The following is a 15,430-nucleotide window of genomic DNA, read 5'->3' on the forward strand; positions in this document are numbered from 1 at the left end:
ATGCATTCAAATGCATGTTACATTAATTCCAATGCATGCTACATTCACTTCAATGTGTGTCATATTCATTTCAATGGGTGCCATATTCATTGCATTGCATGTCCTTTTAATTTCAATGCATGTCTTATTCATTCCAATGCATGTTATTTTCATTTCAATGCATGTTACATTCACTTCAATGTGTATCATATTAATTTCAATGGGTGTCAAATGCATTCCATTTCATTTCCTATTCACTTCAACGTGTGTCAACTTCAATTCATTGGGTGTCATTTTTAATTCAATGCATGTCCTATTCATTTCACTGCATGGTCTTTTTCATTCCAATGCATGTTACATTAACTTCAATGTGTGTCATAGTCATTTCAATGGGTGTCATATTCATTCCATTGCATATCGTATTCACTTCAACATGTGCCATATTCATTCCAGTTGGTGTCATAGTCATTAAAATGCATGCCTAATCATTTCAATGCATTTCAAATGCATGTCCTATTTATTTCAATGCATGTCTTATTCATGCCATTGCATGTCATATTCACTTCAATGTGTGTCATATTAATTACAATGGGTGTTATACTCATTTCAATGTGTGTCCTATTTATTTCAATGCATGTCCTGTTTATTTCAATGCATGTCCTATTCATTCCAATGACAACGTGTTTCATATTCATTTCAACGGTTGTCATGTTTATTTCAAAGCATGTCCTAATTATTTCAATCCATTTCTTATGGCTTCAAATGCATGTAATATTCACTTCAATGTGTGTCATATTCATTTAAATGGGTGTCATATTCATTGCATTGCATGTTAATTTCATTTCAATGCATGTTACATTCACTTCAATATGTGTCATAGTCATTTCATTTCATTTTGATACATGTTATCGTATTCACTTCAACGTGTGCCATATTAATTCCAGTTGGTGTCATATTCATTAAAATGCATGCCTAATCATTTCAATGCATTTCAAATGCATGTCCTATTTCTTTCAATGCATGTCTTATTCATTCCAATGCATGTCATATTCACTTCAATGTGTGTCATACTCATTTCAATGTGTGTCCTATTTATTTCAATGCATGTCCTATTCATTTCAATGCATGTCCTATTCATTCCAATGCATGTTATATTAATGTCAATACATGTTACATTCACTTCAATGGGTGTCATATTCATTTCAATAGGTAATTCCATTATGTATCGTATTCACTTCAACGTGTTTCATATTCATTTCAACGGTTGTCATGTTTATTTCAATGCATGTCCTAATCATTTCAATGCATGTCTTATTCATTCCAATTCATGTCACATTTACTTCAATGTGTGTCATTTTCATTTCAATATGTGTCTTCTTCATTGCATGTTATATTCATGTCAGCGTGTGTCATCTTCATTTCAATGGGTGCCATATTCATTTCAATGCATGTCCTATTCATTTCAATCCATGTCTTATGTATTCCAATGCATGTTCCATTAATTCCAATACATGCTACAATCACTTCAAAGTGTGTCATATTCATTTTAATGTGTGTCATATTCATTGCATTGCATGTCCTTTTAATTTCAATGCATGTCTTATTCATTCTAATGCATGTTATTTTCATTTCAATGCATGTTACATTTACTTCAATGTGTATCATGTTAATTTCAATGGGTGTCAAATTCATTCCATTTCATGTCCTATTCATTTCAACGTGTGTCAACTTCATTTCATTGGGTGTCATCTTTATTCAATGCATGTCCTATTCATTTCAATTCATGGTCTTATTCATTCCAATGCACGTTACATTCACTTCAATGTGTGTCATATTAATTTCAATGGGTGTCATATTCATTTCAATGCATGTCTTATTCTTTCCAAAGCATGTTATAGTCACTTCATTGTGTGTAATATCAATTTCAATGGGTGTAATATTTATTTCAAGCATGTCTTATTTTTTCCAATGCAAGTTAAATTCCCTTCAATGTGTGTCATATGAATATCAGTGGTTGTCATATTTGTTCAATTCCATGTCGTATTCACTTCAACGTGTGTCATATTCATTTCAATGGGCGTCATCTTCATTTCAATGCATGTGTTATTCATTCCAATGAATGTTATATTAATGTCAATACATGTTACATTCACTTCAATGGGTGTCATATTAATTTCAATGGGTAATTCCATTACGTGTCGTATTCACTTCAACGTGTTTCATATTCATTTCAACGGTTGTCATGTTTATTTCAAAGCATGTCCTAATTATTTCAATCCATTTCTTATGGATTCAAATGCATGTTATATTCACTTCAATGTGTGTCATATTCATTTAAATGGGTGTCATATTCATTGCATTGCATGTTAATTTCATTTCAATGCATGTTACATTCACTTCAATATGTATCATATTCATTTCAATTGGTGTCAAATGCATTCCATTTCATTTCCTATTCACTTCAACGTGTGTCAACTTAATTTCATTGGGTGTCATCTTTAGTTCAATGCATGTCCTATTCATTTAAATGCATGGTCTTATTCATTCCAATGCATGTTACATTCACTTCAATGTGTGTCATAGTCATTTCAATTGGTGTCATATTCATTCCATTGCATGTCGTATTCACTTCAACGTGTGCCATATTAATTCCAGTTGGTGTCATATTCATTAAAATGCATGCCTAATCATTTCAATGCATTTCAAATGCATGTCCTATTTCTTTCAATGCATGTCTTATTCATTCCAATGCATGTCATATTCACTTCAATGTGTGTCATACTCATTTCAATGTGTGTCCTATTTATTTCAATGCATGTCCTATTAATTTCAATGCATGTCCTATTCATTCCAATGCATGTTATATTAATGTCAATACATGTTACATTCACTTCAATGGGTGTCATATTCATTTCAATGGGTAATTCCATTATGTATCGTATTCACTTCAACGTGTTTCATATTCATTTCAACGGTTGTCATGTTTATTTCAATGCATGTCCTAATCATTTCAATGCATGTCTTATTCATTCCAATTCATGTCACATTTACTTCAATGTGTGTCATTTTCATTTCAATATGTGTCTTCTTCATTGCATGTTCTATTCATGTCAGCGTGTGTCATCTTCATTTCAATGGGTGCCATATTCATTTCAATGCATGTCCTATTCATTTCAATCCATGTCTTATGTATTCCAATGCATGTTCCATTAATTCCAATACATGCTACAATCATTTCAAAGTGTGTCATATTCATTTTAATATGTGTCATATTCATTGCATTGCATGTTCTTTTAATTTCAATGCATGTCTTATTCATTCTAATGCATGTTATTTTCATTTCAATGCATGTTACATTTACTTCAATGTGTATCATGTTAATTTCAATGGGTGTCAAATTCATTCCATTTCATGTCCTGTTCATTTCAATGTGTGTCAACTTCATTTCATTGGGTGTCATCTTTATTCAATGCATGTCCTATTCATTTCAATGCATGGTCTTATTCATTCCAATGCACGTTACATTCACTTCAATGTGTGTCATAATAATTTCAATGGGTGTCATATTCATTTCAATGCATGTCTTATTCTTTCCAAAGCATGTTATAGTCACTTCATTGTGTGTAATATCAATTTCAATGGGTGTAATATTCATTTCAAGCATGTCTTATTTTTTCCAATGCAAGTTAAATTCCCTTCAATGTGTGTCATATGAATATCAGTGGTTGTCATATTTGTTCAATTCCATGTCGTATTCACTTCAACGTGTGTCATATTTATTTCAATGGGCGTCATCTTCATTTCAATGCATGTGTTATTCATTCCAATGAATGTTATATTCATTTCAATGCATGTTACATTAACTTCAATGTGTATCATATTCATTTCAATGCGTGTCAAATTAATTCCATTGCATTTCCTATTCACTTCAACATGTGTCAACTTCATTTCATTGGGTGTCATATTTCGACCAATGCATGTCCTATTCATTTCAATGCATGATCTTATTCATTCCAATGCATGTTACATTATCTTCAATGTTTGTTATAGTCAATTCAATGGGTGTCATATTCATTTCACTACATGTCTTATTCATTCCATTTCATGTCATATTCAATTCAACGTGTGTCATATACATTTCAATGTGTGTCATATTCATTTCAATGCATGTCTTATTCTTTTCAAAGCATGTTTGTATTCACTTCAATGTGTGTAATATTCATTTCAATGGGTGTAATATTCATTTCAGGCATGTCTTATTTTCTCCAATACATGTTAAATTCCCTTCAATGTGTGTCATATTAATATCAATCTGTGTCATATCTGTTCAATTGCATGTCCTATTCACTTCAGTGTGTGTCATATTCATGTCAATGGGTGTCATATTTATTCCATGGCTTGTCCTATTCATTTCAATGCATATTATATTCATTTCAATGCATCTTACATTCGCTTCAATGTGTGTCATATTCATTCTGTTGCCTGTCGTATTGACTTCAACGTGTGTCATGTTCATTTCAGTGGGTGTCATATTGATTCCATTGCATGTCCTGTTCACTTCGGCGTGTGTCATATTAATTTCAATGGGTGTGATATGTAGTCCATTGCATGTCTTATCCATTTTAATACACGTCTTATTCATTGAATGTCATTGTATGTAATACTCATTTCAGTACGTCATACCCATTTCAATACACGTTATACTCATTTTGATACATCTTATAGTCATCTCAATGCATGCCTTACTCATTTCAATGCATGTTGTATTCATTTCAATATGTCACATTCGTAAAGGTGTAATTTTGACATGAACAGCTTCCCATACAGCTGTCCCTAGTAGTCATAGCCACAAAACAAGTGCACATGTGCTACACAGTCAGGTACAGCCACTCAATGCAATCTCCTGTCTCCAGAACATATTTTCATTTCCCTCCCTTATATATCCCTCGCCACACCACAGCCCTTCTAGCATCGGCCCACTCCTCTCACCTGCTGCACATTCTTGTCTCTATGTCTCATGTAGAATATTTGCTCTGTAAATTATGTATATTGATATACCCTTGATTATTATGTATGTACATTCTCCTTTTGCTTAGATTCTTATGTATCTATGCTCTATGTGTAACTTTGCACAAGTTGCGCCCTGATGCCCCCGGGCCTGATGGAGTGCGTTACAAATAAAACAAATACAAATACAAATTGTCTCATCACAAAAAATGGCACTGTTACAACTGCTAAATGCAATCCCCTACTTCAAAACTATTTTGCAGTTTTGTCTTTGCTATAGCCATGCTCATCACGAAAGGAGGGCACATCCAGTCAAAGCCACTCAATATTATCGCCTGCCCTAAAAAGATCATATTCTTTCTTCGGTAGTATTCTGAGTTGTCTCAAAATGTTAGCAACACTTTAAAGCACTGAATGTGATTTCCTGACTCTAAACAATTAAATGCTTTTGTCTTCGCTAGTATTTTCTCTCATCTCAAAGAGATGCGTCACTTTCAGCCGCTGAATATCATTTCCTTCCCTAAACAATTTTCTGATTTTTCTGTTTGCTAATATTCTCTGTCATCATTAAACAATTCTGGAATGTTCTTTTAAGTATTAGTAGCCAGAAACAATGGGGGTCATTTTGTAAAAACCGTTAACAGCATTAGCACTTACATGCTGTTGGGTCCCCTGGATGTGATTTTCAACTTTCACAAAGCAGTGTGCAAAGGTAAATATGTGCAAAGGTAAATATCATGTATGCCTCCAACAATTTGGGAAATACCATGTAGTAGAATTTGCCACGTTTCGTCATGAAAGCTGGTCACTGAGATTATCGCCTCCATGGTAAGTAGCCACAAGATGATTAATTGGACAGTCAGTTAGAATCTTACTTTCAAACAATCCTATAATTTTCTCTTTGCTAGTAGTTTTTCTAATCACAAAATATGGCACAATTAGTTACAAATCTGTGTTTTTATAACCTGTCATTCTGTGTATGGCAAGCAAGATAATAATTTGAATTTTCTCCTCTCTAACAGCAGTAGCCACAAGAAGATGACACATGGTGCACATACAATTATAACTACTCAACGTAACTGCCTGCCTCTAAACAATTGGTGATATTCACTTTGCTGATATGGTTCCGTCAGAAAAAATATGGCACACTCAATTACATACACTGAATGTAATTTCCTGCCTTCAAACAATTCTGGATGTTCTTTTACCTACTGGCACCTGCTAGACCCCTGTGTTTGTGGAATGACTATTGATTACAATTTCCATCAATTTAAAGCACAATTATATTGTACCCCCTGCTGTATGTAGGCAGCCTCCTACTCCTGCCCATCCCTCTGTCAGTCTCTGATCCAGCACAGGCACTGCGAGGCCTTCATTATGGATGTGACCAGCCTTGGATTTTTTCCGGTTTACCAGGTATTCACAATGTTATCTTGTTCATGCGACATAAGTAGTGGAATTTGACACCACTTTCTCCCATTTCTTTGACTCAAGCAGTTTGCATCACTTTGACTATAAGCAGAATTTCCTGCCCTGAAGAAGGCTGGGCTTGCTAACAAAGACAGAGCTATTTAAGCCGAAACTCGAGTAGGCCATTTATCAATTGGGAACTGACACAAGAAGATCCATCATTAATTTTCAGCAAGAATGATGCAGCTTCAATCTGCTGAACAGGCTTCTGAAGTGTAATAGGCATTTCTTTGCACTTTTCTATTACAGACAAATTAAATACTGCCATTGGATTGCAGTACCCTATAACTATTAGTTTGCACTATCTTTGTTTGTATTGATTACTAGAATTAATTCCATTTGCATTGCTTTGCTTTACCTTGATACACACAGCCATTTATGCTTTTCTCCTGGCATCACAGTTTCTGTGTATTTAGGTGATATGTTTTGATAATTTGACAGACTGATTGACTGTATGAGTGTGATTAAGGGAGTATGCATTTAAAAATGATGGTATGAAATTCTAAAATATTTTATTTAGACATGTCATATTTGTTATTATTAATTGATGGTTGTTTTTTGACTTATTAATCACAGAAAAAAAACAAATACATATTTGTGTAATTCGGTTGGGAATGGTCTTTACTGGCACTAAAGTGGTTTCAACTTGATGAGGCAGAAGGGCATTAATGTTTGTTTTGCTCCACATATCTTTATGCCAACAAATGAGCGGTTTTGTGACATATTGTCATGAAAGCTGGTCACTGAGATTATCTCCTCCATGGTAAACAGCCACAAGAAGATTCATTAGACGGTTACCAGACATTTGGTTAAAAAAAAGGTCGACAGGACAAATGGTCGACACCATTTGGTCGAAAACCAAATGGTCACATTTTTTTTTTTAGTATTTTCACTTTTTTTTTTTTTTTTGGCTGGGGTCCCCCCTCAACCCCCATTTTTTTCTAAAAAACCCTTTTTTCCCTAAACGAAAACCTAAAAAATATATATAAATTTTAAAAAATTCATTAGACTGTCAGTTACAGTCTCTGAAAGTTACCTCCTGCTTCCAAAAAACTCTATCATTTTCTCTTTGCTAGTAGTTTTTCGAATCACAAAATATGGCACACATAGTTACAATTCTATGTTTTTTATAACCAGTCGCACACAATAAATGGCATCTGTGTTTATGTCAAGCAAGGTGAACATTGGAATGTTCTCCTCTTTAATAGGAGTAGCCACAAGAAGATGACACATGGTGCACATATAATTACAACCACTCACTATAACTTCCTGTCTCTAAACAATTATTGATATTCACTTTGCTAGCATGCTCTCGTCACAAATAATATGGCACACTCAGTTACATACAATGTAATGTCCTGCTTTCAAACATTTCTAAATGTTGTTTTACCTGCTGGCACTGACATGAAAAGATGACCTATCATACTTCAATTTTCTACCACTCCCTCTACTGCATCATAATTAATATTCTGGCTCTACATTAACTAACTCCTATTGTATGGTTCTCTCCAGGATGGACTACAGCAACAGCCTCTTTCTCAATCTACCTAACTCTGCTCTATGCCCCCTTCAACTAATCCAGAACAGGCAGTGGTCCAAGTGAGCGGGAGCGGTTGGGTGCTCCTCTACTTTTTTTAAATTAAGTTTCACCATTCCTATACTTTTATTTTAATAAGAAACTATTCCAAACTGGATTCATTTTTTTTCTTTCAGCTTCTACACAGTGGTGGGGGTGGAATGAATAAAAGGTGGGTCCCAGGTATGGGGTTTGTATTGTTTTTAGGAGGGAGTGTGGCAATGGGGTTTGTAGGTGTGGGGTGAGTCAGCAGTTCCCCTACTACTTTTTGTACATTTCGACCACTGAGAACAGGACTGCAAGACTTATCCTTGGCCTCAAGCCCAGGGACAGCATCTCTCCAGCCCTTAAATCTCTGCTCTGGCTCCCGGTAGCTGCAAGGATCAAGTTCAAGACCTTTGCATCAACCGCAAGGGTTTCAGCTACCTCGAACCCTCTGAGGGCCAGATGCTTCTCCAAACAGAGAGTGGGGTGCAGATCTGTTTCCTTAGCAGATGCCTCCCTCTGGAACAGCCGCCTCCCTGCCCCTCTCAAACTTGAGCCAGACCACCTAAAGATCCGGAAGCTGCTCAAGACCTTCTGTTTCTCCTGCCTTCTCTCTCCCTCTGCCTTGCTAACCCTCCAGTCCGCCTGCCCTGACTGGTTGCCGGGTATCCTAAGAGTCTTACAGGAGTATGTCCTGATACATTCTGGTTTCACCATCACCGTCTTGTGGCTAATGCTGGATTTTACTTTTATGGACTTCATTGATTCACGGTGCGTCACCCTTTCTCAACTCTCATGCTGGACTTCCTTTGTATCTTGTACTCATGGTGGCCCTGCATCATGCTGTTCCATCTTCATCTTGTACCCTGGCTTTCAACATTATGTGTTACTACTGACTTCTGCAACCTGAGCTATAATTTGAGAGCAAACTCTGGAGTAAAAATATTAATATCAAAGTGAAACAGAGAGGAAAAATGTTTCAGGTGCAGCGGGGGATGTGACATCACAAGGACTAAGCACCTAATTATAAGCAAATGCATCAATGAAAGCAGGGCTAATGATGCCTCAAGAGACTTACATGTAAACAGGCCTGCAGATTTCTCATGGCGATACATTATGATTCTGAGCAAAGAATCTCTGATTTGGAAAATGTTGAACAAATAGAAAACCATGTTATTAAACGATGCTAAAATGTGCTTCAAAATAATTGCATCAACTAAAAGGTTCAAAACAAATGATAACGATTTTCATTGTTTGTTAGCAATATTAGCTTTCTTATAGGACGTCTGAAAATAAAGCGTGATAAAGGCAAAAGGTGAATGAATTAAGTTGAAGTTACCTCAGGGCCTGCACGTAGAATTGGCATGGGGGTGAACCTGTTTTGGCAGCTGAATCCTTGTCTAATCTGCAATGCAGCAAAACACATTTCATTATTTTTCTTCTGCTGTTAATTAGCTTCCAAACGATTGTATCGCTCTGGCCAAAACTCCTCCAACGCCTTCCTGGGATTCTTTGGGGATTGGCTTTTAATTTAAAGATATCATATCTCATTTTAGAGGTTTCTGTGATGGACCATGCCAATGGAGCAGCTGTCGCCTTACCGCTTCTCGCCAATAATGAAGACTGTGAAACTCACAGGCATCCATTAGCATCCGAGTATCAACTTCAGCCTCATTCATTATTCACAGGTCATGAGTGCTGCTGCCTTTGAGGGAGACATGCTTGCTTGTCATGATGAATCCCTTGACATATCATGTGTGATCGATGTCAATACCTGTGGACTGTGCTACAGATACGACCATGCATTTGAATGTATCCCAAATACCCTTTCAGTATTTCACACTAACTGTGAATGTTAACATATCCATGTCTACCCTGCTACAGTGCTACCCTCTTACCCTGCTACCATGTTACCCTGCTACCCTGCTGCCCTGCTACACTGCTACTCTGCTACCCTGTTACCCTGCTACACTGCTACCCTGATACCATGCTACCCTGCTACACTGCTACCCTGCTACCATGCTACCCTGCTACACTGCTACCCTGCTACCCTGCTACCCTGTTACCCTGCTACACTGCTACTCTGCTATCCTGTTACCCTGCTACACAGCTACCCTGCTACCATGCTACACTGCTACACTGCTACCCTGCTACCCTGTTACCCAGCTACCCTGCTACACTGCTACTCTGCTACCCTGTTACCCTGCTACACTGCTACCCTGCTACACTGCTACCATGCTACACTGCTAAACTGCTACCCTGCTACCCTGTTACCCTGCTACCCTGCTACACTGCTACACTGCTACCCTGCTACCCTGTTACCCTGTTACCCTGCTACCCTGCTACACTGCTACACTGCTACCCTGCTACCCTGTTACCCTGCTACACTGCTACCCTGCTACACTGCTACCATGCTATCCTGCTGGCAGAGCCAGTAATAAGTGATATGTGCTAAGGATGTCCCTCCGTATAACCATGTATGTGCATATAGCCCCGTATGATGCACAACACTCCATTCCTTTCCAGATCTTAGTTTGAAGTTAGTACCTGGGGAGAAACAATTTAAAATCACATAAACCTTTTCCATGTAGACACATGTTCAAAGGAAATGTCTGTATTAAAATGCAGTGTTCACGGGAACAAACATCGATTATTTTACTATACTGATCGTAATTCTGTTTACTATTCTGACTAGTTCAAGAGAAGCGATGACAGATTCTAAAAAGCCTTGATTCTAGTCATTATATATTATTCATTTCTCCTAAAGTTGATTCCCCAAAACGCAACCTAACTACAAAAAAGCTCCTCTTTTAAGCTGAGTTGCTAGATCTCACTGCCGATTTCTTGACGGTCACCCTACCCAACAGGTGATCTTATCTACATTCCTGCATCCTAGTCACTGAATTCCGTCCTCAAGTTGGCACCCGGTGCGTATCATGTTCTGGTTTTATGCACCTGGACACAGGACAACCAGGGATATGTGCATGTGTGCAGTTATCATTATAAACGTGCAACCCAAGCCCTTGCTACCCTGTCAACCATGACTCTGCAATGACTCCACTCACCATTTAGGACCTTATCTAGTGTATGATGACTTCTTACTTATATGGCTCAGTCTGTCTCCATGTGTTTCATTGAGAGCTGCCACTCAAGATTCTATCCATCCCCTTCAACGCTGGGCAGTCTGATCTTCTAAGTATTGCCTCTATATAGATGTATGACGTTTTTCTGGCATCATCATTTAATTGAATACACATCAGTAAATATGAGTATTGAATCCAATCTAATGTATTCCTAATTTATCCCGATTCACCTATTTGGACATGTGAGCCTAGGTCAGATGTATGAAACTCTTCTCACATTTCGATGCTCAGACATGTAATAACATAGCAGAGGCCTTAGAGGCTCCAGTCTCCTTTCCTAGATTCATGTGGATGTACCAAAGGTTACCAATCCCAAGTGTATCACTGGCCTGGCCTCAATTCATGATTAGGAGGCATTTCCTGAGGAAGGGTCTGTACACTTTATGTCTCATATCAAACACCACAAATATTGATTTATTGAGGCTTTAGTCCCAACACCCTCCTTCTATCACCAACAACATTCACCTGCCAAACATCCCAGCTTCGGATTAGATCACTGTCTGGCATTGGCCTGGCAGCCAAAGAACTGTTATTCTGGAATTCACTGGTGACAGTACAATTAAACAACAGGTATCTAACCCTACAACCTACAAGGATTCTACACTATCTGAGATATTTTATACACATACTATGCTGCCTTGAACCCTAATACACATATCCATTCAAGTCATACTCTTTCATATTGCCTCAAAAAGATTGTAATTCATGGTCAGCTGCGTTTCCCTTTCATCTTGATTCTTCCTCGCTCATGCTCTCCTTCCGCGGCCTAATGTCTGGTTCACCCCAGCAAGGGACACTATATTTCACGGAAAAGGACTCAACGCTTTGATAGTAGTAAGGTGCACAATAACATTACATTACATAAATCAGAAATCTGTATGCGCCTCGCATTTTTCACAACACCCACTTTAAATATATGGTAGCTCACGCCCATGCTATAGTGCAAGTTAAGGATCAATTTGTAGTGTGATGGACATTATTTGTTTTAGTGAATGAGTTAATTTGTATCTAGTATTTGGACCTTAATACTGCCATTCCCTATATTTGTAGATGTAATCTTTATATAGACTAGACAGCAACCTAAACTCTTTTATTGGAAAAAGAATACTGCATCAACATCCACCACAAATGATAACACAGCTAGCATGCATAATAAAGCAGACGCGCGGGTGAAAATATTTGGACACAAACTGAATACATTGGAATATTGACTGTTGTGCCTAAATGGGTTTCCCTAACTTGCTCTTGATTCGGGCAAAAGGTTTTACAGTGGTTTAGGCCAAGATTGTGTTCCTGGTAAGGATTAGTCTTATGTAGTCAGAGGCAAGAGGTTGAAAGGCAGCTTCGGCAATAGGCATTAGTTTAGGGAGAGTTAGAAACTTAAACTAGGATTTATTTGAGAAAGAGAAGAACCTCTTGTGGAAGAAGTAGAACATTGAAAGGTAATAGCACAACTCATGCATTTTATATTTCTTGTCAGAGTGAGGAGGATATCCCACGATTGTTTAGAAAATAGTTGAAGATTACATTCAGTCACTGTTTCTTAATACACCATTTTTTGTGAGGCGGCAAAAAACCATTTGCTTCTGTCGAGAAGGCCTGAGCATTTTTGGGGGGCAACAGAGTGCATTCGTTATCTGTAATTCAGTGTCCTCATAGAAAATGTTTGGTGCTTGTGAAGGAAATATTTTAGAATTCTTCATAGGCAGGAGGATTTAGTATTCATTGTCTGTAACCCGGTGTGCCATTTTAGGTGGGAAAGTACATGATATGTTGCTTATGAACTAGCACATAAACAATCGTAACTTTCATTAAGCTTAAGTAATGCATTCAGTAGCTTCAACTGATTTCATGATCTTTTTTGATAAGAGAATATATATGTTTGTGTCGAAGTTGTGATGTTCAGAATTCTTCTTAGGTAAGAACGTGCACATTCAGGGGCTGCAATTGAGATTGTCATCTTTTTTTGGTAAGACAAAATACTATTTGAAGAGAAAAAGCCTCATAATGATTTGAAGGCAAGGAGGAGATGATGGTCAGAGATGAAGGTTAGAGGCTATAAATAACTGCACAATCCTTTTGTTAGGAGACAATATATTAAGGATATGCACATACACCTGCCATTTATTGTCAGTGGAAGGAGAAATACCACCCTTGAGTGCCAGAATGTCTGGAGTGTTAAGATGGATTTCCCAAATGATGCCAAATGATGGACAGAATTCAGGAAGCCACCCTAGTTATAGTGAACAGTTGAATTCGGAGAAGGTAGCCAACCCAAACAAGGTATGCATGGGGAGTGGTCTAGGCTTAGTCTCAGGAGAGGAGAGTGCAGTCAGAGTCCACAATGCCTCCACACAGTATAATATGCAATGATTCTACTTAGACAGGTAAGTACAAAAACACTATATTTATTAAAGGTCCAAAAACACACTAGGAAAATGAATCAAGCAGTTAATGTTATCACACAACACTCTAAATAGAAAACATATATACAGTCACCTTTGGTTATAGAAATGCGCACAATTCCCCTATGCAATTGAAAGGGAAGGTAAATAGTGATGCAATGAGAGATCCACTCCACAAGAGTAGAAGCCCTAACCTTGGGGCCTGGTGTCCAAAAGTCACAAAGTTCCTTTAGGAGAGGGAACAGAGGCAGGAAGAGTTCTGGTGGTGGTGAGAAATGTTCCAAAAGACTTCACAAGGATTTTACTAGTAAGTAATATACTTCTTCCATCAGAAGAACAGCTTTTTAAGTAAACGTTTAAAAAGTGAAAGAATGGAATAAATCAAACATGTTCAAAAACTTTTCAAATGACGGAGATAGGGGCACCAGCAAGTATTGCGACTACTCACCACCTTTGCTGCGATATTCCCAAGTTAATTGGCAGTTCGACTGGGGGCCGCTGGAGGTAGGTTTCACTGTTGGACCCAGCAGAAACAATACCCAGGATCTGCGGGGTGCAAGGAAGATTCTTGTCATTCCCAGGAGCTGGGTGCATCCATTTCCAAAGAAGTAATGCAGCAGGAACTGATGCAGGTCTCTTCAGGACACTTTACCAGATAGAGGATGGTCGGTTCCAGAGCCAGTTCATGCACACGGGTAACAGCAGGTGTCTCTCCAATTCCAAACAAAGACTGACTACCAGGAGAGGATCCCTTGATGCTGGCAAGCTGAAACCTGGCAGGAAGGCAACTTGTAGAAATAGCTGGCGACAGCCACATTCCAGGTGAAAACACATACCGGCGACGCTTACGGCACTATAGCCAATTCCAAGATGGTCAGTCCATTGGGTGGTCCAGAGACACTTCCAAAGGCTTCAGGCTGCAGGATCATTAGAAGACATCGAGACTGTTTTTTTCCAACAGTCCAAAGGTCGAAGTACCAACGAGGGTCTTCCGAGATAAAGCAGTCCAGCAGGGCTTCACACGACTGTTGCAGAAAAGGTTGCCAGGCCTCTTTAGAAGTCATCCTCGGGTCATCAATCGGCTGTTCAGCTGCAAAGGATACTTGTCTCCATTTCTGATACACCAGAATGGCTGTAGGACCTCTTATCCAAAATGTGTTGAGTGATCAAACTCAGCCCACCAATAGGAAGGATCTGCACCACTCACTCAGTCTGCAGTGGCTCAATCAGGCACCACTGAGGATGTCAGTTGTGGTTGCACACCAGACTTACTGGCACCTGTTGTGGATTTGGACCAGACTGTCCCAACCCACTTCCTGGGTCCACACACAAATGGCATGTACTAGACCGCGAAAGCAGCAGCTTTCCTGGGAAAAGCATGACCATAGTAGTGATTTACTGATCTGAGAAGTCAGGAAGACGGCAAAAGAACAAAATGGCCAAAGAACAAGCAAAAATTCTCATGGCACGGCCATGTTTGGACAGTAGCCACTGTTAATAGCCAAACATGGTAAACATAAATGTGCGTATTAAGAATATAGCAAAAATTGTAAAAAGGTCTCAGCTGCCACCAACTTGTCTGTAGGCACATGAAAATGTAACCAGAAATCCCATAGGTCTAGGTCTAGGGTGACACAAATGTATCCCCATTGCACTGCTTTGAAAGATGATGTGTGTAATATGAAAAAGTTATCCCAACAGCTAAAAAGTAAAAAACAAAAGGGAAACATAGTTTCCCAGTACTGACAGTCTGAAGGACTAGTCTGTTTCCCTGTGACTAATGCCCAAAAAGACCAGGAAAGTGAAGCTGAAGGTTTCACTTGTCTGTAAGAAGTCAGGACAGGTCAAAAACAAAAGAAAACCAT

This window comes from Ambystoma mexicanum, chromosome 6q (assembly GCF_040938575.1).
Source record: "Ambystoma mexicanum isolate Mex_15411 chromosome 6q, UKY_AmexF1_1, whole genome shotgun sequence".
NCBI lineage: Eukaryota > Metazoa > Chordata > Amphibia > Caudata > Ambystomatidae > Ambystoma > Ambystoma mexicanum.